This window comes from Myotis myotis, unplaced genomic scaffold, assembly GCF_014108235.1.
Source record: "Myotis myotis isolate mMyoMyo1 unplaced genomic scaffold, mMyoMyo1.p scaffold_m19_p_15, whole genome shotgun sequence".
In the NCBI taxonomy this organism is placed as follows: Eukaryota; Metazoa; Chordata; class Mammalia; order Chiroptera; family Vespertilionidae; genus Myotis; species Myotis myotis.
The window spans coordinates 25,799,448-25,825,975 of record NW_023416319.1 but is presented as its reverse complement, the minus strand read 5'-3'; the positions used below and the strand labels follow the sequence as shown (position 1 = coordinate 25,825,975).

Genomic DNA, 26,528 nt, shown 5'->3' with positions numbered 1-26,528 from the left:
AGGGCTGCACCTCATGACTGTCCAGGCTGTTTCCTCCCCGCACCCTGTCCTCTCCTGGTGGAACCCACGCTCTCTGACACAGGGCGGCGGGCTCATTCCCTGGGGCACCACCTGGGACACCGCAGGTGCTCAGTCCGGTTGAGTAAGATGCTCAGGCAGTGGCACCAGGTGTAAAGGCCATTGGAAGGCAGACTCATTAGTTGCCGAGGGCCGGTGAGCTCTCGGCACAGAGTTCGGGGGCGGGCGGTGGGAGCCAGGTATTCGTTCTCCCGCAAGAAGGCGGGTCAAAGAGAATGGAAAAGGAGCAGTGTGTTTCCCTCAACTACTTAAAAGCTGATGATCTCATTCCATTCTCAAAGCTATGAATAGAAACCCTTAGATCAACCCTGTGAGGCAGGTTCTGGGATTATCTGAGATTTGGTGGGGGGTACACAGGCTTTGCCAGCCACAAGCACAGTTCTTAGTAACCACCAGCTTTCAGTGCTGTGATTCGTGCACAGGTGGGGGGTGTGGCTTGTGGGGCTCATCCCAGTCAGCACCCACTGTGGAAGCGCACTGACTACCAGGGGGCAGCTCCTGCACTGAGCATCTGCCCCCTGGTAGTCAGTGTGCATCATAGCGACTGGTCGGCCGGTCATTCTGGTCCTTCTGCCATTTGGTCGCTGGGCTTTTATTATGTAGGATATATCTAGTCCATCCTATATAATAAAAGGCTAATATGCAAATAGACCGAATGGTGGAACAACCGAACAACTGGTCACTATGACATGCACTGACCACCAGGAGGCGCATGCAGAGCATGGTGGGCATGGGCAGCAGGCGGAGAGCATGGAATATGGCGGGCATCGGCCATGGTGGGATGGTGGAGCAGGTAAGTGGGGGTGCCAGACTAAGGCAGGGCACAGCCGCTGTCATTGGGGTGAGCCTTTGGCTGTTAATGAAAATTCTTTGCTCCCATGCACTGTGGTCCTGCCCAGTGCCGGCCCTGCTCGCACCCGCAGCTGGCACTGGAGCCACTGTTTGCACCTACTGCCGGCCCCCGGCTCCAGTCCCAATCACTTGGCGCTGTCAGCAGGTGTGAGTGGTGGCTGCCAGCCCCAATTGCCCCTGAGGCGTTCTCCCCCTCCCCCTTCTTCTGATGGGTGATCAGGGAAGCAGCTGTTGCTCACCCCCACTGATGGCACTGGCCCCATTCGCACCTGGTGTGGGTGCTGGCCCCAATCACTCTGTGCTGTCAGCAGGTGCAAGCGGGGCTGGCGCCATCAGCACATGGGAGCAGCGGCAGTGGGAGCATGGCTGCTGGCAGACAGGGGACTGGGGGCATGGTGGGAGGGTTTGGGTGGGGGCACAGAGGATGGGCCGAGACCTGCCCCTGTGCCCGCCACAGCCTCACAGCCCACAGTTCCTTTCAAGGTGCATGAATTCGTGCACTGGACCCCTAGTAGAAATATAATACAACATTATAGAATATGACACAATAAAACATCCATATATTCACTGTCCAAGTATCAAATATCATCAGTTTGTCATATGTGTTTCAGATATTTTAATAAAAGAAAACATGTTAAATATACACCCAGAACAAAAGCACTACAAAAATATTCACACCAAAAAATTGCATTCTAAGAATTTTTCATTGTACCTTGAATCAAGTAGGAAGCTAAGATGCACAGCCTTAGGAAAAGAAAACTAAAATAATTATAGTACAAAGCTCTGAGAAACAAGAAATTAAGAAAAATCTGTACTTTTAAGAGGAGGGGAAAATATCATGAGTTTCCTCTTATAGTGTCAGGAAGTAATTTACTTCAAAAAAATAAGGAAAGACTAAACCACACCTCTAGTCTATGTTTCCTGGAAAAATACAATCATACATACGCACTTGCTAATTTGCCCGCCCGAGTGTTGTTTTCTTCATGGAATTTCCAAAGTCACTGAGAAGCCAAATTTACGTTGCTTCTGATTTCTTTGGCTCTTACTATCTAAACCACTGTCACCTTATCATTTGCTATCCTATTCCTTTTTTTAGATAGTTGAATAGTCTATTACATAACTCCTTAGTTCTGTTAAGTCTTATCACTAAACATTTATAATTCCATATCTTATCCCTTCAACTGGGTTGTAAATTTTCTAATAAGACCTGGGTTTTAGTGTGACCTTAGAGCCCCAGTGCTCAGTGAATGGAGATGTTGTACACATTGTAAATCTTCAATAAATACATGTTGCTTGTTTGGGTAAGCTGGTATTTTCAATGTTTGTAATTAAGGATTTTTTTGCATTTTTCAACTTTCTGTGTTAACTCAGAGTAAATGCCTTCTCTTCCTGAGACCATCACTAAATTCTATTAATTTTTAAAAGCCCATCTCAAGCCCATGCTTCTGAAAGAAGGCTTTCAGCCCTCCAATCCGCAGACATTGACATTTTTAATTCGTACAGTTCATTTGAAAAGTTTGGAAATAACTCATATTTTCCTTTATGTAGTGCATTGTGCTTACATAGTAAATAATAATACAAGAATAAGCTCTGTGTTTTGCTTACTCACAACTGTGAACTTTCTTTTGCCCCAACCTGTATGAGCAATTTGACAGCAGAGATCACAGAAAGTCTGCATCCTGAAATGTTTCTGAAGTAAATGAATAAATAACTTACACCCTCCTACTCTCAGTTTCTTTGTCTATTACACAGTTGTAATTGAATATAACCGAGAGGAATGTTGTGAGGACTAAATGATGCAACATGTTAAACATAATCATATCTATATAATAGAAGCCTAAGTGACCATTATGGCAGACGACCGGTCGCTATGATGCACAGACATCCCCCGAGGGGTCCCACACTGTGAGAGGGTGCAGGCCGGGCTGAGGGACCCCTACTGCCCCCCCTCCCCCAGTGCACGGATTTCATGCACCAGGCCTCTAGTATAATATAAAATGTTTATTTCAGGACATATTGGCATATGCTTGCCTTTTTGTTTCTCCCAGATTTAGTGTTTTCTTTATTTGGTTTCCCAAGACACCTTAGTCTTTGCCTTTGAAGGAAAATAACCCAAGTCATCTATTCCTTCTCTCCCTGTACCTCATTTATTTCTCTTATGGCACTTAATGTGATGCATACTTTTTGGTGTGTCCACCACTTTACTGTTAGTATCCTTCTCTGGACATCCAAGCTCGTGGTGTGTCATTCATCTCTCTGACCCACGTGCACTCACATTGAGCCTGACAACCCATTTGGACCTTCTTCTGAGGATTATCACATTCGAGCTGCATCAATGTAGGCCGTGCTCCTGAGCCACTTGTGCTAGGCAGCTCAGGACAACAGGAAACAATCTCAGCTCCCACTCCATCCTAATGGTGAGATAATGAGAATGTACGAGGAGGGGTGCTTTCCTCTGAGGGGTGTTGGAAGAAGACTGGCAGGAATAGGTGGGAAATTCCTCCCATGGGCTGGCAAGTTCATCGGCTCCTCGGGGAGGTCTATTAACTCCTTCAGGACAAAGGGGCTCATTTTATAAGGACCTTCTTAAGCAGGAGTTTTCTAATATTTTAGTGCATAAAAATCACAGAATGGGTTGTGTAAAATGCAGATTTCCCAGGCCCTACCTGCTAGGAGACTGATTTGCCATGGGTAGTACCCAGGAATCTGCATTTAACAGTCATGATTCTCCTCCTCCCCATGATGCTGATGCAGGTGATCCTCTCGCCCTAACTCTGGAAGGATTATTAGGCTACCAAGAATTATTTTCTCTAAATTGGTAGCACCTTCCTTGGCAGAGCCAGGTCAGTCCAAAGCAACATATAGCATTGATTAAGCTGGTAGGATGATACCTTTACTGCTTTGGCAACACGAATTCTAGTAGAACCAGAAGCAATAAATAGGTATAGTCATTTAAATCCTCAGCAATAAAATAGCATAGATGGACCTGGAGAGTATTATGCTGAGCAAAATAAGGCAGTCAGAGAAAGATAAGTATCACATGATCTCACTCATATGTGGAATCTAATGAACCAAATAAACTGATGATCAAAAATAGACCCAGAGTCTCACTCATATGTGGGATATAATAATCAACATAAACCAATGAACAAAAATGGATCCAGAGGCAAGGTGGCACTGAGCAGACCATCCATCCTCAGGGAGAAGGCAGGGGAGGGGATGGGGGGTTAGAGATAAACCAAAGGACTTGTATGCATGCATATTAGTATGACCAATGGACACAGACACTGGGGTGGTGGGGGCTTGCTCTGGGAGTATGGTAGGGGATTAGTCGGGGGGAAAAAGAGACATGTAATACTTTAAAAAATAAATAAGTAAATAAACTCTGTGCTTCACATAAGAAAAAAAATAGACCCAGAATCATAGAAGTATGAACAGACTGTTGAACCTCAGAGGGAAGGCAGGAGAGGGTGGGTGGAAAGAGATCAACCAATGAACTCGTATGCATACTGGTATACTAGTATGCATAACCTGCAGACACAGACAAGGCGGCGGTGAGGGCTTGGAGAGGGGGAAACAGGAGCGGGCTGTTAATGGGGGGAAAAGGAGGACCTATGTAATGCTTTCAACAATAAAGATTTTATAAAATAAAAAATAAAATCCTCAGCAATTTAAAAGATGAACTCATCTTCCTTTTATTGGGGTTGTGCTACTATCCAATGAAAGCTTAGTGAGGGCAGTACTGTTAATGCCTAAACAACACACTCGCATTGACTAGAACTCTGTTTACCTGGGTGCAATTTTTTGGAAAAATAAATTTTTTAAAAAAAGATGAACTCAAGACCCCCAAATTCTGCCCAATTCTAGATAATGCACTTTTAGAGTGTTACTGGAGAGGTCCAGGAGAAGATCAGGATGGTGATGGGTTTAAAAACCACGGCATGTGTGGAGTGGCTGAAAGAAGTGAAGGCTCTGCAGGCCATGGGAAGGGGGCTGCCTTCACACAGCTGCAGCAGAGCTGTCATAATCTGGGGCGGGTGGAGGGGCATTCATTCTGTGTGGCTCCAGAAGACACAACATATTCATCCCCACAGAACTGGATCCTGATCTATGTCCCAATGATTTGCTTCACAAACATTGCTGTGACCACAATGACATGAATTATAGCAAAAATAAATTTAAATGATGATCAAAATTTGGGTAAATCTTTGAAGCTGAGCACAATACTTTACTATGTAGTAATTTCAAATTGTCCTGTGCTTTCCTCATTCTATTTCCAGTTCTTCTTCACTCACTCAGTTTCCACTCTCAAGTATCGTTCCTCTTACTTCTCTACCTGATATTTGATTTATTCTTAAAATTAGGCAACTCCTTTAGGAAGTCCTCCTTGATTTCATGTCTTGTGAGTGAGGTACTAACTGTCCTTTTGTTCCTGGCTGTCTTTTCAAGGATGTCTATATCGAGAGCAGCCTTGGAAATAGTTATAATGTCTCCATCAGAAGGACATGGCAAGTTTGTTTTCTGGGTAGTATAAAAGATTTAGCTTCCCTAAACTCACAGGCCTCAGCTGTGAAGCAAGTCCACTGCTTGTGCAGCCTCCAACGGGTTCCCTTCAAGTCAACCTTGTGAAAATTGCTGAGTAGCAGCAACTGATGCAAACATGAACTCATGTTCGTGTCTTCAGTAATAGACTTCTTTGTCCTTGATCCAGGAGTATGGTGTCTTCTGCCAGTTTCCATTAAACTATGTTAGACAAATTCATAGCTTACACGGAAGGTAAAATCTCAGATCCTCAGTTCTGGTAAATGGTCTCCCTGATGACTTATTTTATCATAGTATTTCTCATCTCTCACCTTGAAATTATCAGCTTATACTGTGATAGCCTCAAGAGAAATAGGTGACTGTTTCTGACTCATCTTTGCTTTCCCAATATCTAGCACATAATAGAAGAGTCTATTTAAGGGTATTTGAAGTTTCAAAAGCCTGTATATCTAAGGCTATTTTCAAAAATCCAGGAATAACTAAGATGATATTGCAGAAGGAAAAAAAAACCTGAAGGTCTTATACTACTGGATATCAGGACTTCTTATAGAGCAGCTAAGAACTTTGAGTATGAACTAGAAATGAACTAGTGGAACAGAAAGGAAAGCTCAGAAACAGTCACTCATATGTGGTCACTTGATTACTGCAGTACAGTACGGAAAGGGAAAGGGAAAGGGAAAGGGAAAGGGGAAGGGAAAGGGAAAGGGGAAGGGGATGGGAATGGGAATGGGAATGGGAATGGGAATGGGAATGGGGATGGGAATGGGGATGGGGATGGGGATGGGGATGGGAAAGGGAAAGAATGGTCTTATTAAATCATGCTGGGTCAAGTGGATAGCCATATGAAAATAAATTTTTACCCCTACTTCTCACTGTAAATAAAATTAATCCCAGGTGGAGAGATGGTATTACAAATAAAATAAAACTTCTTTATTAAAATGCAGAATTGCTTTATCACCTTGAAATAAAGATTTTATAAATAAAATACACTCAAAAGCACTATCCATAAAAAACAAAGGTACAGTGGACTACATTATAATTAAGAATGTCAGTTCATGGGGAAATATTATTAAGGCAGTGAAAAGACAAGCTACAGAATGGAAGAACATATTTGCAAAACAGATAGCTCAAAAGGGAGTATTAATATATGCAATATATATTTATAGAAATGAATGGGAAATAGATAATGCAATATAAAAAAAGAGTAAAAATACATGAAAAGACACATTACAAAAGGAAAATATTCAAATGTCTAATCAACATAGGTTTTAGGGAAATGCCAATTAAAAACAATTTATTGTTTTAAATATACATTATTTTTATTGATTTCAGAGAGGAAGGGAGAGGGAGAGAGAGATAGAAAGATCAATGATGAGTGAGAATCATTGATCAGCTGTCTCCTGCACACCCCCTACTGAGGACCAAGCCTGAAACTCGGGCATGAGCCCTTAGCTGGAATCGAATCCAGGACCCTTCAGTCCGCAGGCTGACACTCTATCCACTGAGCCAAACCAGCCAGGGCCAATTAAAAACAATTCAAATACCATTTTACAATTACATTAATGGCTCAAATTAACAAGACAAGCAACTGCAAGTATTGGTGGTGCAGCACTCTCCTATGTACTGACGGTGGGCATGCAGGTTGGTGTTAAGTACGTCAGCATACTACTTGGCGGTAACTAGTAACACTGGAGATAAGCATTCTCTACCACCCAGCAATTTCATTTGCAAAAAAATATACCCAGAGTAATGCATATAGATAGTCATCATAAAATATGTACAGAACATGTACGTGGCACAATTACTTGTAATAGCCCCAAACTAATACCAACTCAAATGTACATCAAGAGTGGAATCTATATATATAAAGCGTAATATGCAAATTGACTGGACAGTGGAACGACCAGTCACTATGATGCGCACCACCATGGGGTGGACGCTCAACTCAGGAGCTGCCCCCAGCCCACAGGCCCCGATCACCCAAGTGGGATCCTGATCACCACACTGGTCACCCCACACACAGAGGGTGACTAGTGGCGGTGGTGGCGGGGGGGTGGGGCTGGCTGCCGGCAGCCAGGGAAGATCGTCCCTGATTGCAGGCCAGGCCTAGAGACCCTACCCTACAAATTTTGTGCACCAGGCCTCTAGTGAATATATAAATCATGTACAAGGCAATCTCTTCATCATATGCATGTCATAAGGTAAAGAGAGCTGGGAGTTAATGTCTCTGAATTCCACTCCATTTATCAACAGTTCTTTTAGCTTGTGGCCCCTACAACGAAGAGTGGTTATCTGCCTCATTAGCAGTTCAGGGGAGTTAGTCATCGACATCTGATGCATGACCTAGTTCCCAAATCCTGCAGTGGATTTGGAAGTTTCTTAGAATACCCCAAAGCAGTGTTTCTCAAAGTGTGCTTTAGAATCACAATCTTGGGAATCATTTCCCTTGTGGGTGGGACCCTGGTATCCAAATACACTTCCTTCTGCTCTGGTTCTGATACTGAGCTGGGAAGCCAAGTCCAAGGCCACCTCAAGAATTTTTATAAGGAAAGTTCAGAAATCTATGTCTTAGCGGGGTATTGCCTTTTACATATAAGGGGGGGAAATCTCAATTTTAAAATGCCTAAAAATAACCTTGAACTATGGTTATTACCTCTATATATAAAAGCCTAGGCAACCGGCTAACCGGCCAACTGGCTGACTGTCCGGTAGCTATGACACACAATGACCACCAGGGTGCAGACGCTCAACACACAAGCATGGAAACATAAAACAGACTGATGAATCTCAGAGGGGATGGGGGAGGAGTGAGGGTGGGAAGGGATTAACCAAATATCTTATATGCAAAGATCTAGAGGCTCGGTGCATGGATTTGGGCACTGGTGAGGTCCCTCAGCCTGGCCTGCGGGGATTGGTCCACAACCAGCAGTCCAACATCCTATGAGGGGTCCTGGATTGCGAGAGGACGCAGGCCAGGCGAGGACCCCACTGGTGCATGAATCTGTGCACCGGGCCTCTAGTATTTATATAAAAATGCAATATTATGACTTCACTCTTAAGAATGCATGACTGTCATTTTGTTGTTGTTATTTTTTATATCTGTTTTATCCAGTAGTAGGATAGATTTTCATTGAAATATTCATGCTGTTTTGCTATGTTGTGAAGAAGGCTGGGTAAGGATCAGAACCAGGAAAATCAACTGGCCCACACTGGTATCAAACATATAGGATTATGCACATCAGATAACTCTCTGAATGGACCCATTACAAATAGTTGTGAATTACATTATTATGCAGGTATCATTATTTAGGTGGCTGAATTTTCTATTCTGATGATCTATGCAGAGAATAAATTTCTTCTCTGTTTTTTTTTTTTTTTGTGTGTTTTTTTTTTTTAACAGAAAAAGAATGGAGATTGCATGGTCAGTGTGATAAACATGAACCAACCCAAGGGGGCCAACATATACCAAATACATTTTCAAACTCAAGCTAAGCCAAAATGTAAAACTCAAAAAAAAACAACAACAAAAAACGGTGTTCCCAGGTAAAACAGAAATACTGTGTGGACTATGGGGAGCTAACTGCAACAATAGAATTAATAGTAAGTCAAATGTTCCCTACATTGTCCATGATTAGTGTAAGGCAATAATTATACCAATGATGTGGAAACACCAAGATATTATCTGAATGAAGCAGTAATTAGATCAGAAAGAATTTAAGAGATAACTGTCAGGAATCATGTCATCAGACCTATTGGACAAATGATCATTGTTGAAGCTCAGTGATACGTGGAGCGTCTACTTTTGTGTACCTTTGAAAAGTGATAAGTGTATATGTCAATAAAAATTATGTTAATTTCTTAAAAGGTGATACTCAAATAAAGAAAGTGTGGAAAAACCTAAATCACATTTTTAATTCTCTAGAATAAAGTTGTTGTTTTTTTTGGTTGTTTTTTTTTTAGAATAAAGTTTTAAGTGACAGGTTATAGGAAAAAAGTGAATAATTCTGCAATGAATATAATTGGACTTTACCACAATGGAATTCATATTCATTAAAAAATGTGCAGTGAAAAAAAGAAAAAAGTAAACCTACTTGCCAAACACACACACACACACACATGCACACACCACACACACACACACACACACACCCCAAACTTGGCCTCCAGCTTCTGTGTGTGTTGAAGTCTTGAAACCTAGACAGGACACAGGTTCCAAACATGTTTTCCTCTTTGAGTTTCCTGAACTATGACTTGGCCCTTCCAGTAAATTCTTGGCTTGTCCCCTCTTGGAGCTCCAATCCTCACCTTCCTGCCTGACCCCAGCTTGGCTCAGCCCCATGTGTGATCCCAGGTCCCCACCCCATGGACTGGCTTCATGTCCAGTCTATGGCTCCATCTTCTCAAGTTTTGCCTTCACATCAGCAGTCTCTAATTAGCTTACAATCTGAGTTGATGATATCATCTATGTTTATAAAAGCCTAGCGACCATTATGGCAGAACGACAGGTCACTGTGATGCTCTAACCACCAAGGGGCAGACACTCAACCCAGGAACTGCCCCCTTGTGGTCAGTGCACTCCCACAGTGGGAACACCGCTCAGCCATAAGCTGGGCTCATGGCTGGCAAGTGCAGCAGCGATGGCGTGAGCCTCTCCCACCTCCACCGCAGCACTAAGGAGCAGCGAGCCAAGCAGTAAGGAGCAAGCAGGCAGAGGGTAAGGAGCGGCAAGCCAAGTGAGCAGGCAGGCAGTAAGGACAGCGAGCCAAGTGGTAAGGAGCGGGCAGGCGGTTCGGAGCAAGCAGGTGGGCGGTTAGGAGCGAGGGGTCCCAGATTGCAAGAGGGATGTCTGACTGCTGATTTAGGCCCAATCAGGCCTAAATCAACAGCCAGACATCCCCCAAGGGTTTCAGGATTGCAAGAGGGTGCAGGCCAGGCTGAGCCACACCCCCTCCCCACCCACCCATATACGAATTTTGTGCATCAGGCTTCTAGTTATTCAAATAAATCTTGGTAGTAAAAATTAAAATGTTAAGAAAGCTTTATTTTGCAGACAACATTAGTTTTCTCTCTCTCCCCCTTCTGGTTTTTATAAAGCTTCTACAAACTAAAGGCATAGAATCTCCATCAGAGGGAAAAAAAAATAGTAAGGCAAGAGTTGTGAACTCAAATGCCTAAACAGGCCAGGTAGATGAAATGATTAAGTATTTGTAAAAATGTGTTTTCCTATAAAAAGAAGAGAATATGCTTTTCCCCCCCATTTTTCTAAAATTATACAGCTCTCAGTCTAAACTTGTGGGCATGTTCACTATGCATATGAAGAGTAACAGTGCAAATAAAATCATTAAAGGTAACTCCTCTTAGGGCAGACAGGTACTGTAGTCAAGTGTAGGGCTCATGCCTATGATAGATAGGTGACACTCTGTTCCACTGTGTGGAGCTGTAAAGAAATAGAGTCCTAGTACCTAGTAAGAGATAGACTTTATATTTTTAGGTAAAATCATTTGCCTGGTAAATTTTAATTAGAAAACTTAAAAGACTATGGAAGCCAAATAAAAAGATTTGGGGCTATTTAGCCAATGGGTCATTTGTAACCTCTCCTATGAGCTAGTTGTATATTCATTAAATTCATCCCTTCATTAAAGAAATTCCAGAGGGATATTTGTTTTGAAAATACCTAGAGATCCTTGTGCTGCGTACACATTTTGGACAAAGCCTGGAAGAGTCAATGTCAACCACTTTTTCTCAGATTCAGAGACAGAACCAGGTTTTGGTGAGTAAGCCAATTCATTCATTTACTCAATAAACATTTATTGAGCAGCTGTTTTCCAGATTATTTCAATTTGGTTCATTTGAATTACTTAATTATTCAAATGGACAACCAAATGTAAACAAATACTCAAAGTAAGAAAGCTTTTGGTTGAATGGCAGGCCTGGACTTAAGATTCAGGAACCATGACCTTCTATGGGAAAACTCTTTGGCATCAGCTTTTATGGTGGCTACTCAGAGGTCAGTTGTGGGGTCTAGAAGGAAATTAAAAGCCTCTGAAAAGTGACCTTTCAAACCAGTGTTGTCATTGCTCAATGCACATTTAAGATGAGGAGCAAAAGACAGAGAATGCGCTCACTAGACACAAATAGTTAAATAAACTAATTCCTGCAGAATGATATGTGGAAGTAGAAATAGAGGTTGGACCAAGGTTCTAATAGCTAAGGAGGCATCCAAGAGCAAAATCTGACGTGTAATCTATCCCACTTTTCAGTTTATTTTTGTTTTAAAGGGAAAGGCACAAAGTCTAAAATCCTGTCATCCCAATAGCCTTTTATTTTGGAGAGTTGAGGTCACTAGCCTTTTTTTTTTTTTTTTTTTTTTTTTTTTTTTTTGGTTACTTTCTCTGGGGTCTACTTTTTCCTTACATCTACAGGCCAATCTTAAATAAATATTTTTCTTCTGACAATATCACCCAAAGACCCAAACATTAATTTTTCTGATGACAGCAATTACCCTTTTATGTAACATCAGTTCTCCTATTCAGGGGCTTCCCAGAGAAAATGTTGACATTGCCAACTCAGTCCATATTGAGTGTAAGGCCAAAGTGAATCCTTTCCTGGAACCAAAGTACGTCTTTCTGAACTTTGTTTACAGAATTCAATTTCTTCTCCTTTTGGTTCCAGCAGAGCTTGTGACAAAGACATATGAACACATTCTTTAGCAACTCCAAGGTCAACATCATAACCCAAAAGGGCCCTGTGGTTTGTTCCTTCTTATCAACATTTGTGCAGATGAAAAAGGATTGCTAAATTTCCCTGCATTAAGGTAGTCAAAATGATGTCTGATTCTGAAAAAATAAAAATAAAAAAAAAAATCTTGGACTGGATTTTGTTTGCCTTGCCCTTATCCTCATAAAAAGAAATGTAAATGCTTGGCAGACTCACCCTGTGTTCCCGTAACCTTACCAGGCCCATATTCCTTTCTCCATATCTACTTCTTCTAGCCTAACACCCGCTGATTTATGGGCATAGGATGGTGCCTTAGTGAGCATAGCGTAGGGCTCACTGCCTCCTAGATTCTCTCAGCAGTGACATTTTCTAGAAGATGTTTTCTTAGGGTCACTAGTATGATGGAAAATTCCTAGATTTAGCCTGGCTGCAGTGGCTCAGTGGTTGAGCATCAACTTATGAACCAGGGGGTCACAGTTCGATTCCCAATCAGGATATATGCCCGGGTTGTGGGCTTGATCCCCTCAATCCTGTAGGAGGCAGCCAATCAATAATTCTCTTTCATCATTGATGTTTCTTTCTCTCTCTCTCCCTCTCCCTATATCTCTGAAATCAACAAAGATATATATTTTTTTAATTTTAAGAAAATTAGAAAATTCCTGGACTTGGACTCTGAAGTCTAGCTGGACAAGTTCATCTCAATAGCTTCAGTATCCTTATATGTTTAAAGGAGATAAATAGCCATATCACATAGTTGCAATAAAAATGAAATTACACGAGGAATATGAGATATCCAAAATGGTATTTTGTGCAAAAAAGGTTCTGAATAAATCAAGATTACATATGAATTCCTAAGAGAACTGGCTTCTTGAATATTGATCACAATGTTTCATATTATTCACAAAACTCCAAGACAACAGGCAATCTGAAATATTTATCAATATGTCTGTTTTCTTGGTTTTAAAAAGCCTGAATGCTCTAGAAGTTTACTCAACTAAGCATATATGTAATTTTTAAATAGCTCCAGGTTGTGCTGCCATGAACCCCATCACAGAACTCAAACACACTCTCCCACAAAGGAACACATAAATTTTTGAAATTCCAAACCCAACTATCCAGAAAGTTAATATAAAGGTCAAACCAGAACAATTTTCTAATTTAAAATCCTGTTTATTTTTTTAATCCAAACACTTGATAAACCTAAATAATAGATTGATTGTATTTTAAATATTCACTTTGGTCTATTTGGTTCTATTTGATTAAAAGAATCTGGCCGGGCTTTTATTTTTGTCTCAGAATCAAGGGTCATTCTCTGTAGAAGATCAAACCCACCTACTCTCTTGACTGCCAGTCTATTCACTGAGACTCTGCAGCAAAAACGGCACGCATCGCCCTAGCTGGTTTGGCTCAGTGGATAGAGCATTGGCCTGTGGACTGAAGGGTCCTGGGTTCGATTCCAGTCAGGGGTCTGGGTTGCGGGGCCAATTCCCAATGAGGGGTGTGCAGGAGGCAACTGATCAATGATTCTTTCTCATCATTAATGTTTTCATCTCTCCCTCTCCCTTCCTCTCTGAAATCAATAAAAATGTATATTTTTTTAAAAAAAAAACTGCACACATGCACTTTTTTAAGAAAAAATGTATTGACATATAGCATATCTACAATAAAGTGTGTATGTCATAAGTGTGCAGCTCAAATAAAGTTTACAATCTGATCACACCCACATAACAAGCACGCAAAATAAAATAAAACAAAACAAACAGAATAATACCAGATCCCAGAATCCGAGTGCCCCCTCCCCAGCACTGCCCACCCCAGGGTAACCTGATAACATAGAGGAGTGAGTTTCACCAGTTGTTACATGCTATATAAAGTGACTCATACAGTAGGTACTCTTTTTTGGTCTGGCTTTTAGCTCAACCAGTACGTTTCTGAGACTGATTCACGTTTTTGCATGTCTTTGTAGATCAATGAATGCAGTATTTCATTGTGAGAATATATCACAGTTTGTTTACCTAATGTGCCAATGGCTACTTGGGGCTTTTTTTCTTCCAGTTTTTTGTCTTTACAGGTAATGTTGCAATGAGCATTCTACCACTTGTCTTTTGGTAAGCATATGTATATATTTCTGTTGGTTATAGACCTAGAAATGGCATTTAAAAATTTTTAAATAACCCTGTCTGTGGCTTTAGTGGATGATGCCTAACAGTGATATTAAACGGCTGTGCCAAAATATACGCCCACCCACAGTGTATGAGAATTCTGACTGACCCAGATCCTCACTGACACTTGGTATTGTTGGTCTTTTTCATATGAGGCATTCCTCTGAGTTTGTAGTGTTATTATATGGAAAATTGTGTATTTTGAAACAATTTTATTTGTATAAAGAGAATAGGTATATCATTCTGGCCTTAAAGAAATATTGTCAAGCAAAGAACTTGTATGCATATATGCATAACCCATGGACACAGGCAGGGTGGCGGCAGCAGGCTACAAGGAGTCAGAGGGGGGGAAAAGAAGACATATGTAATACTTTCAACAATAAAGATTTTTTTAAAAATAAAATATTTGGGGAGAAACTAAGATGGCGGCATAGGTAAACACCGGGAAATTGCCGCCTCACACAACAATTGAAAATTACCGCAAAGGACAGAGCAAACATCATCCAGAACAACAGGAAGGCTGTCTGAGTGTAAATTCTACAACTAGAAGGAAAGAAAAGCACGCTGAGAGCCGGAGGAGGTGCAGAGGTGAAGTTCAGAGGTACAAGTGCAGAGGTACGGCCGGCTCGCGCGCGCGAATCACAAGCTCCCGACTGCTCTGAACTCCGGTTCCGGGAGGTCTCTGGGGACCCAGGACTCATACGGGGAGAAGCTGGTCTGTCCGGCAGCGGGCGAACTTGAAGGCGGCTTTCCCTCAGAGGTGCTTGCAGCAATTAGCGGGTCACTGAGACCCGCGACTCCGGGCGGAGAATCAGCCATAGCTCCTTGATCCGCCCTTTGATTCCCTGAGACCCCGCCCCACCCAGGCTGCGGCAGAGGCTTTTGCATGTGAATGTACCTAACTGCAGCCGAGCCAGGCAGACCCGGAACTTCCAAGAGAAGGCCCAAGGCCCCGCAGCCACTTGCATTGCTTCACAGCTGAGCCTCTTCGTGGCTCCTGCTGTGTGGCCTCAGGCAGAGGCTGAATTAGCACCTCCTTAGATCCAGGAGCCACTGTACCCAGTGGTCAGAGGGGGACCATCCAGATTGCAACTCCTCAGATCCATAAGGGACACACTCAGGGAGCAGACTCAGTGAGCACCAAAGCCCCACTGAAGCAAGTCTTGCCCCAGAAGGGTGTCTTCAGCAGAAGTTCTCCCACTTTAGACACAGCTGATTCTCACAGCCAATTGGCCTGGAGGTCAATTCCTCCCAGTGATTCTACAACAACCAAGGCACCAAGAGTGCACCAAGAGTGTCCACCCCAGGTAACTGGGGAGGCTGAGCTACTGGGCCCTACAGGACACCTGGCACGCAGGGCCACTCTATCAACACAGGGAAGCTGCCAAAATGCGGAGACAAAGAAACAGGCCACAAATGGCAGAAATGGAGGAAAGCAAATGATTGGATATAGAGTTCAAGGCCACGTTTATAAGGTTTTTCAAGAATTTTATGGAAACCGCCGATAAATTTAATGAATCCCTCAATAAGTATAGTGAGACCATGGAGGACATGAAAAAGGACCAACTAGAAATTAAGCATACACTGACTGAAATAAAGAATAATTTACAGAGATCCAGCAGCAGAAAAGAGGATCCCAAGAATCAAGTCAAAGATTTGAAATACAAAGAAACAAAAAATACCCAACCAAAAAAGAAAAAAGAAAAGAGATTCCAAAAATATGAAGATAGTGTAAGGAACCTCTGGGACAACTTCAAGCGTACCAACATCAGAATTATAGGGGTACCAGAAGGAGAGAGAGGGCAAGATATTGAAAACCTTTTTGAAGAAATAATGACAGAAAACTTCCCCTACCTGGTGAAAGAAATGGACTTACAAGTCCAGGAAGCGCAGAGAACCCCAAACAAAAGGAATCCAAAGAGGACCACACCAAGACACATCATAATTAAAATGCCAAGAGCAAAAGATAAAGAGAGAATCTTAAAAGCAGCAAGAGAAAGACAGTCAGTTACCTACAAGGGAGTACCCATACGACTGTCAGCTGATTTCTCAACAGAAACCATGCAGGCCAGAAGAGAGTGGCAAGAAATATTCAAAGTGATGAATAGCAAGAACCTGCAACCAAGATTACTTTATCCAGCAAAGCTATCATTCAGAATAGAAGGTCAGATAAAGAGCTTCACGGATAAGAAAAAGCTAAAGGAGTTCATCACCACCAAACCAGCATTATATGAAATGCTGAAAGGTATTCTTTAAGAAGAGGAAGAAGAAAAAGGAACTCTTACCATTTGCCACAGCATGGATGGAACTGGAGAGCGGATAAATACCACATGATCTCACTCATTTGTGGAATATAATGAACAACATAAACTGATGAACAAGGACTGATCCAGAGACAGAAAGGCATTGATTGGACTGTCGGGACTTGGAGGGAAGGTAGGGGAGGGTGGGGGTAAGGGGGAAAGATCAACCAAAGGACTTATATGCAAGCATATAGGCCTAATCAATGGACATGGACAACGGGGGGGTGAGGGCATGAGGGGGGGGGGGTAGAGGGTAATGTGGGGACAAGGACACATATGTAATATCTTAATCAATAAAAAATATATTAAAAAAAATAAAATAAAATATTTGAAATATTATCAAAGAAGTAATTTTTAGGAGTAGTTGATGAGCTTTCTACAGATTCTTCACAAAATACAGACACACAGCTTAGAGTTTTCGAGACCAAGTCTCCAATGAATTGAAGCCACAAATGAGCTGGTTAGCTTTCCATAAAATAAAACTTCTTCCTGTCCAGAGTGATACACCCAATGTTTGCTAGCAACCTTGTAAATAGCAGTTGGTCATTCCCAAGGCCCATGGAATAAAGTGGTTGGGTGGATCACCACAAAGCCATCAGGGAGATCAGAAAAACTCATTTTCTTTTTGTTTTTCCAATAGTACCTCTATAAAATTCATCATTCTATACTTGATATAAAAATTCCTTTTACTACATTAGGGTACTAGTTAAGCATAGAATCTGGAACCAGGTTGCTAGGATCTGACTCCTGGGTCTACTAGCTGTCTGACCTTGCCCAAGTTTCTTAGCCTCTCTTTGCCTCAGTGTCCTCATACTTAAACTATGGAAATAATAATTCCTACTGAAGGTGTTGTCATGAAGATTAAATGTGAGTTATATAAAGTGCTTAGAATAGTTCCTAGAACATGGTAGGTATTGTATAAATGTTGGCCATTATTTCATAGGACTATGTCATGAAACTATGCCCCTTTACCTAAGATAACCCTGCAATAGTCCCTAAAGTCCTTAAAATCATATGTGGACAGACTCCTTCCAGAGAAGTCCATGAGCAAAGGATGAGAAGTTACTAGCCTCAGACTAACTCAGAAGTCATGAATGACTGAATCAAGCACACTGATCAGTATGACTTCTGGGATCTCTTGCATCTGTGAGATTTCCTAACTCTGGGATGAAGCCAGGAAGTGAATCTTAGAATAAGAAATGTGGCTTAGTATCTGGGCTTGCTGACTTTTAAATCTTGGAGCTTCTTGCCAATTTCGTGAATAAAATAGAGCAAATAAAGACCTATCTTAGGGAAACTTATCCAGAAGTTAACCAAGAACTAAAAGGTTAATCTTGCTAAGCAATTATATCTGTTAATTGTTGAAAATTATAGAAATCCAAACTCAAAAATGTCCAATGATAAGAGGAAATTTAGTACTTGTGAATAATCATGCTTCAGGTATATTTTGATCAGTGCTCTAACTCCATTTCTCTGAAATTGTTGCAATTCCCTGCTCCATGCCTCGAGATGGCTGCCCGCAGAATTGTGGGGCTGCCTACTTTCTTGTTCACATCCAAAGACAGAGAGCAGCTCTTCCTACCATCATTAAGCCAAAGGCCTAGGCAGCACCACAACTGAACCTGCAAGATTGACTCTGAGGTAGGAGCTTTGGTGGAAAGGGTAGAAATGATCTGAATAACCTACTACAACCAAGGCACACCCTGGAACTTGGCATAGGTAAACCACCCAAATCTCCATGCTGCTATGTTTCTGGAGGCGTGGAATAAATATTAGGGTGGGTGGGGACAAAGATGATGTTCCCATGATCAGAGTTGGTCACAGCATTAATTTGGATGTGGGAAATTGAGCAGGGGAAGGTAAGATGGAATCACATTACAAAAGAGCAAGAAATGTCATAGAGAAACAAAGTAAAGAGAAGCGTAAGAATCTAATAAAGATCACACCTGAGGCCAGTTTATTATTTTTTCTTACATGTTTTAAAAAATGGAATCTATTGGAGTGACATTGGTTCACAAAACCATACAGGTTTCAAGTGTACAATTCAACAAAACATCATCTGCCCACTGTATCATACCCCCGTTACCCAAAGTAAAGTCTATTTCTGTCCCCATTTAGCCCCACTTTGTCCACCTCTACCTACCCCACTCCTTTTCCTCTGGCTATCACCACACTGTTGTCTATGTCTATGTGAGATTATATATATAATATATATTATAGTGTTAATTATTAACTATATATTAGGCAGTGTAATAAGCACATTATAGAAGCCATCTAATCAAATATAATGCTCATAATAACCATATAAGGTAAGTACTACTTTTTTTTCTATTTCATAGATAAGGAAATAAGCTCAGAAGCAATTAATAAAAGAATAGCCTAAAAAACACAATAAGTTTTTTATTTTGGAAAGATATCGCCTAGGATTTATATGACTTTGGTTTATGAAAACCACGAAAGGAATGGATAATGTAAGGAGGATCTATTTCACTGAATAAATGTTCAAGGCGATGTCAACACCCACTAGAACTTAAAAGAACTAGTCATGTGCAATACTACCACCAATATATTTATTTGTTTGTTTGTTTTTTGCTTAATCCCTTCACCTTCTTTCTGAGACCAGTTTTATTTAACCTGTCCAGAAAATATTCTGGAGGAAAGAATCAAGATTGTAGATTTGTTGATTTTTTACTTACTGACTTACTCTTGTAGCAAAACACATAGATTGGAAATAAACTGTATGTAGAAAGACTGCTACAGTGATGAGTGGGCAGAAAAATCACAGGTTTGTGTCAAATTGGGCAAGGGCTTTTAGAGTTAAATATGCATAACTCAGATTGTCCTGAGCATGCCAGACTCTTTCTAGGTCAGTGGTTTTCAACCTTCCTAATGCCGCAACCCTTTAATACAGTTCCTCATGTTGTGGTGACCCCCAACCATAAAATTATTTTCGTTGCTATTTCATAACTGTAATTTTGCTACTGTTATGAATCGTAATGTAAATATCCGATATGCAGGATGTATTTAGGCGACCCCTGTGAAAGGGTTGTTCGACCCCCAAAGGGGTCACGCCCCACAGGTTGAGAACTGCTGTTCTAGGCTCTGTGTCTGTATACACGGAGTTCCCTGTGTCTGGAATGCCCTTCCCCTCCCCCCTACCTTTCCTCTTGGAAAACTACCGCCACCCTTTAAAACCCAATTTAAATGTCATCACTTGTATAACACCTCTTTTTATTTTCCCAAAGAGAAATAGTTACTTCAGCCTATGTGTTTTATAGCAATTGCTATATGCCTGTAACATAGTGTTGAATTTACCGTATTGAGATTGTTTATGTAGTTGTCTCCATGGCCTAGATTTGCACTGTTCAACTACTAGCTACATGAGGTTAAGTTCAGTTAAGTAAAATTAAGTAAAATTAAAATTTCAGTTCCTTAGTCATGCTAGTCACTTTTCACATGTTGGAGAGCCATGTGTATCTAGTGACTACTGCATTGGACAGCGCAGATACACATGATTTCCTTCATTACAGAAAACACTAGTGGGCAGTGCTTCCAGACTATAAGCTCCACAGGGGTGTTAGTATTCTTTTATTCATCTCTGTATACATAGGGCTTAGCACTACATCTTGCACATGACATATCCTTAAGGCATGTTTTATTGATTGATTAATTGATGGTTAATGAACATAATATTAGTTAATATTGTTAAGTACTAACTATATATTAGACACTGTAATAAGCACTTTACAGAAGCCATCTAATTAAATGTAATGCCCATAATAACCATATAAGGTGAATCCTATTTTTATTTCTATTTTATAGATAAGGAAATAAGCTCAGAAGCAATTAATGAAAGAATAGTCTAAAAAACACAATAAGTTTTTATTTTGGAAATATATAGCCTGAGAATGATATGACTTTGGTTTATGAAAACTATCAAAGGAATAGATAATGTAGAGGATCTATTTCACTGAATAAATGTTCTGGGTGATGTCGACACTAGAACTTCAAAGAACTAGCCATGGGCATTACTAGTACCAAAAAGTCTGATGAAAGAATATGAACAATTCAGTTAAAATGAGTCACATAGAAATATCACTCAAGACCTTGTCAAGGAGGAAAGTTAAACATCTTTGAAAGATATAATAATATATAATAATAAAAGTATAATATGCAAATCGACTGAAGGACTGAATAGAACGATTGTCTGGATGACCTTCTGGACGACCACACTGTGACACACACTGGCACCAGGCCAGCCAAGGAGGGTACGATGCGATTGGTTGGGTAGGCCCCGCCATCACCCCATGATCATCCACAGAGGCAGGCCCAGGCCAGCCAAGCAATTGCACCCTATGCCTGTCGCCCACAGAGGGAGGCAACTGGTGGCAGGGGAGGGAGGGCAGTACCACACAGATGGCAAGCAGTGGCAGCAGTGGGGGCAGGGCCAGCTGCCAGCAGCCTGGGGAAGGAAAGCCCCAATAGGCCCTGATTGCCAGACAAGCTTAGGGACCCTACCCAAGGGGTCCCGGATTGTGAGAGGGTGCAGGCCGGGCTGAGGGACAACCGCCCCCTCCCCCGTGCACCAATTTTGTGCATTGGGCCTCCAGTTATTAATAATTTAGAACAAATAGGACAAATAAAGCAAAAGACAACTTGTCATGGCAGGTAGTATACATAAGAAATCTACTAACCTCAAGGGATAAAAAATAAAATAAGAAAAAAAAACGAATGAATAATAAATCGGTTTAAAGGTATAAATATATTTTTAAAATCACCCTTAGTGAATTGGAAAATCTGGGAGACACCTCCTGTTCTAATATCTGGTCTGCATTTAGGACTGGATGAATCACAGCCTTGAACCATTGTGGCACTTCTTTTGATTAGTTCCAGTTTGATCATTTAGAAGCAAAATGAACCTAGTCCTCTCACCTGTAAAATAATGGCTATAATACCTGCTCCATTGATCTGTGAGGCTTAACCATGAATATTACAAAGGGTTAAAGCAACACATTTTTTCAGTTTTGTAGGTGAGGAAAAAATTAATGGTCTGTGTGGCTTGGTTATGCTTGACACTGGATAGAAATAATGTAGTGAAGTCTTTTTTGAATATAAGCCTCAGAAGGGACAGATCACTTGCACAAGGAAAAACTCCTTCAAACGGTCAGAGAACGTAGCTCCAACACCTGCCTGGGACTGTGAAATGCTCTGCTTCAGCCAGATGGTCCCCAGATGACAGAAAGCTGAGGAATTAGCTCAAGTCCCTTTGCAATCTAACGAAGACTGACCTATTTCTCATCAGACATTGTTGTTCAATTGAAAGAATTTCTTTGGGCAGACTCATTAGGTTGGATTAACATAATTTAGAGACAGTGGGGCCTGAGGAATGATCTGCTGGCTTTCTCCTTAAGACATTTGCTGAATATTGACGTTGTTCGTGGAAGTCCACTAGGAAGTGGAAGAGAAAACCTTCACAAACCAGGGAGGTATTTGGGCATTTTCCACATTCTGCCAAAACAGCTAGAATGAGGGAACCAGCAGTGGGAAGTGGTCCCGGGGCTTTCAGTTAGAACACTGGAAGTCCCCACTGTGGGGCATGAGCCTCCTCCTATTTGGCGTTTAATCTCAGGGGTGAAGAAGTAGCCATAGTTTCCTGATTATTTAGGGTCTTAGTCCTAGTGGCCAGGTGTGATGGTTAATTTTTTAAATTTTTATTTTGTATTGGTTTTGGGGGTACAGCTTAGTGGATTAGCAATCATATTTACTTAGTGTTCCCCTCCATATTTCCAGTACCCCTAACTGGCACCCTACATCATTATTGCAACATTATTAGCTATATGTCCCATGCTTTACTTACCGCCCTGTGACTCTTTTGTAACTACCAATTTGTGCTTCTCAGTCCCTTCACCAACACCCCTCCCCCTCTGGCAACCACCAGTTCTCCCTGTATCTTTGAGTCTGTTTCAATTTTGTTTGTTCGTTTCTTTTGTTCTTTAGATTCCACATATAAGTGAAATCACATGGTATTTGTCTTTCTCTGACTGGCTTTTATTTCACTTAGCATGAAACTCTCCAAGTCCATCCATGCTGTAGCAAAAGGTAAGATTTCATTCTTTTTATGCCTGAGTAACATCCCATTCTATATATGTACCACAGCTTTTTATCCACTTGTCTATTTACAACAGGGGTCCTTAAACTTTTTAAACAGGGGGCCAGTTCACTGTCCCTCAGACCGCTGGAGGGCCGGACTACAGTTTAAAAAAAAACTATGAACAAATTCCTATGCACACTGCACATATCTTATTTTGAAGTAAAAAAACAAAATGGGAACAAATACAATATTTGTATTTGCATGTGGCCCGCGGGCCGTAGTTTGAGGACCCCTGGTTTATGGGCATTTAGGTTGCTTCCATATCTTGTCTATTGTAAATAACACTACCATGACCATAAGGGTGCTTATATTATTTTCAAGGTTGTGTTTTGAGTTACTTTGGATAAATCCCCAGAAGTAGAATCACTGGATGATAAGGCAGATTCATTTTTAATTTTTTGAGGGAACTCCATGTTACTTGTCAATTTGGCTACATTATGGTGCCCAACTGGTTGGCCAAACAGTAGTCTAGGTGTTGCTGTAAAAGTATTTTATAGATGCGATTAACATTTACAATCAGTTGACTTTACACCTTTTATTTGTGTTTGTCACCGGCCTGGGAGCTCTGGGAAGGCAGTAGTCTCCTTTATCTTGCTCATTGCTGTAAGTAAAAATTGCCCTCAATAATGGTGATGGGCTTTATCTAATAAGTTAAAGGCTTTAAGAGAAAAACTGAGGTTTCCTGGAGAAGGAATTCTGCCTCAAGACTGCAGCATAAGAATGCTGGCCTGATCTATGAATTTCAGATTTAAGACTACAACCTCAGCTCTTGCCTGAGTTTTTGTCTGATGCCAATCATACAGATTTCAGAGTTGCCAGTCCCCACAAGTTCATAAGCCGGTTCTGTTTCTCTGAGGAATTCTGATTGATATTCCTAGTCATCAATCCTAACGTGGCCCCCACACAAAGCATATCCCTTCAAACACATCTGAATTCTTAGGGTGCACAAATAATAGGACCTCATTTTGGGAAACTCCATACGTCACTTGTAATTTGTAAACTCACTAATGGTAAATTTGCTGAATGTGATGGAAAATACCGCCATTTCTGTATGAGGCTGTGTCAGGCTGTGATTAAACAGATTAACACAGAATTTTTAAAGTTGAGTAACTTAACTGACTCATTTATTATAGCAATTTAAAGGACCAGCTGGAGGCATCTAACATCTAATATCTAACATCGCTGCTTAAACAGCTGCACTGAGGCAATGGTTATTTTGGGGCCAGATTGCTTACATTTTAGTCTTAGTTATAAACCATTTTTAAGATCTCAATTTGTATTAAAGACAGCGTCCATTTTATTTAGTGCCACAGCCCACAGAACCTATTGCAGGGACAGATTCAATTTAAGCTAAAATGTCTTTAATTGATATATAATGAATGACTATGTTGAGTGTGGAAATTGTTTGCATTTCATCGCCAAATTTTCCTAAAAATCATGAATAATATAAAAGCAGCAGATAAAGTTCAATAGTTCTTTATGGAGCCAATATGAAAATTTTGTTTTGAAGGCATCCACATTTTGTCTTAAACACCCCTTCATCTGTCTTTGTAGCTGTTATACAAGTATGTAATTCATGATGAGACCCCTTTGGGCTATGACACTGTCTACTGTTTCTCTCCTTTCTCATCTTTTTTCCCACTGTCTCTCCCACCAGTCTCTCATAGCCTTTCTCATCTTTAATGTGTGGGATGGATCCTTCTTAGTAGCATTTTTTAAATCAGTTAAAATAAAATCTATCCATATTTCAAATAACACATTATATTATGAACTGTCCACTCTGAAAGACTGTATTCAAGACATGGAATGTTAGCTAAAATATATTTTCATTAATGGGCTATCTGTTCTTCACAGTTACAATGAGAGCTAGGGCTTTGACCCACATGTAAGTGTCCATGAGAACAAGGAGTTGTTATTTCTTACTATTTGGTAGATATTTAAAATTTCCCCCTGCATTTTGAATACAAATTTATTATGGATTTTAACGACTGTACAGAAAACATTTGTACATTTATCAACATTCACAAGTCCTTTTAGAACATTTTATGGGCCAGGTAATGCACATTACACTTGTGATATTACAGCTATAATCCCTTTATGAATGGATGGACAATCCCAATATAAGGTTGGGGAGTATGGCTGGCACATATAGAAAGAAAGAAAAGCTTTGAGGGATATTGTGGCCTATTTAAAGTGGATACGTATTTTTAAATTCATGAGGGAAAATATGGAACAGCCTTGAAGGCTACTGCAAATGTGAATGATTTGGATTCATCAGAGATTAACATAATGTGACTCCAAGCAGTGGGCAGCTCCAAGATAATCTGGTTAGAAGAGGTCTGAGCCTGGGGGTAGGGGGCTGAAGGGGCAGGTCATATTTTAAAGAAGCAGTAAAAATACAGTGGAAAACTAAGGAGTAAGAAATGAAAGAGAGAGTAGCCCATTTTCTTAGATGTCTCTTTCTGGAAGGTTTCCCACGGCTAGCTTGATCTCACCCTTCAGGCTTTCATTGACCTTCCAATCCAAATGATTCTCCCTCCCTGTCCCCCATTGATCTTTGTCCTGCTACTCTGTTTATATCAGCCATCGCAATTACCATAATGTGAAACTGTTACTTACACCTTTTATTTGTGTCTGTCACTGGCCTGGGAGCTCTGGGAAGGCAGTAGTCTCATTTATCTTGTTCATTGCTGTAATCCTCAAAGCAGTGCCCAGCACATTATTGTTTAATGATGGATTGGTTGGTTGATTGAATAAATGAATGAAAAACTAAAAGAACTAATTTGCTTCTAGGCAGAAGCAATCGAGCATAGCGGATAAATTGGTAGACAAGAAGATCTGCATTCAAATTTTCAGTCCACCACATACTAGTTATGTGTGGTCAAATAACTTAACTTCTCTATTGCTCCATTGCTTCATCTATAAGTAGGGTACTATGTCCTACCCTTTTCAGTGGCTGTGAAGATAAGAGATATTTGGTGTAAACTCATTAGCGTAACACTTGTACTAGTTACCTATTGCTGTGTAACAAATTACCCCCCAGAAAAACAACTAGAAACAAGGAACATTTATAAATATTTCACCAGTTCTGTGGGTCAGGAATCTGGGAGCAACTAAATTGGGTCTTCACAAGGCTGCAGTCAAGGTGTCTACTAGGCTGAAGACATCTCCAGGTTCATCTTGGGGAGGATCCATTTCCAAGCTCACTCATGCGGCCGCTGGCAGCCTCAGAAGATCCACTCCCAAGCTTTCACATGAGCCTCTCTGAAGGCTGTCTCAGAAGATGGCATCTGGCTTCCCCCAGAGGAAGCAATCTAAGCAACAGCTAGAGAGAAAGCTCAGGGCAAGTCACAGTCTTCATAACATACTCTCAGAAGTGACATCCCATCATGTCAGCTGTATTCTGTTTGTTAGAAGTAGGGCCTCGAGAAGAGATTACATTACATAAGGGCATAAATATGAGGAGACAGGGATCAGTGGGGAAATTTTAGAGGCTGCCTATCACAATAACTGAATAGCTAACATTTGTCGTGGCTAACTACCTGCCAGGGAAAGCACTCTATAGATATTACCTATTTAATTCGCACACAGTACTGTGAGGGAGATACACTTAGTGGTTGAGGAAGTGAAAGCAAAGAGGCTAAGCAATCCTATTAATGTCCAATTAGCATGTAGCATCCTTGAGCTTCAAAACATGATAATCTGACCTGAGAATCATTGTTT

At 41.0% G+C, this 26,528-nt stretch overlaps 1 non-coding gene across 1 annotated transcript; it reads left to right on the top strand.

Moving 5' to 3' along the window:
* The first annotated feature begins 4,616 nt into the window (after positions 1-4,616).
* Positions 4,617-4,742, top strand: LOC118670380. The gene has a single exon (XR_004972289.1). It is a non-coding gene; the product is annotated as a U4atac minor spliceosomal RNA (small nuclear RNA).
* Positions 4,743-26,528: the final 21,786 nt, after the last annotated feature.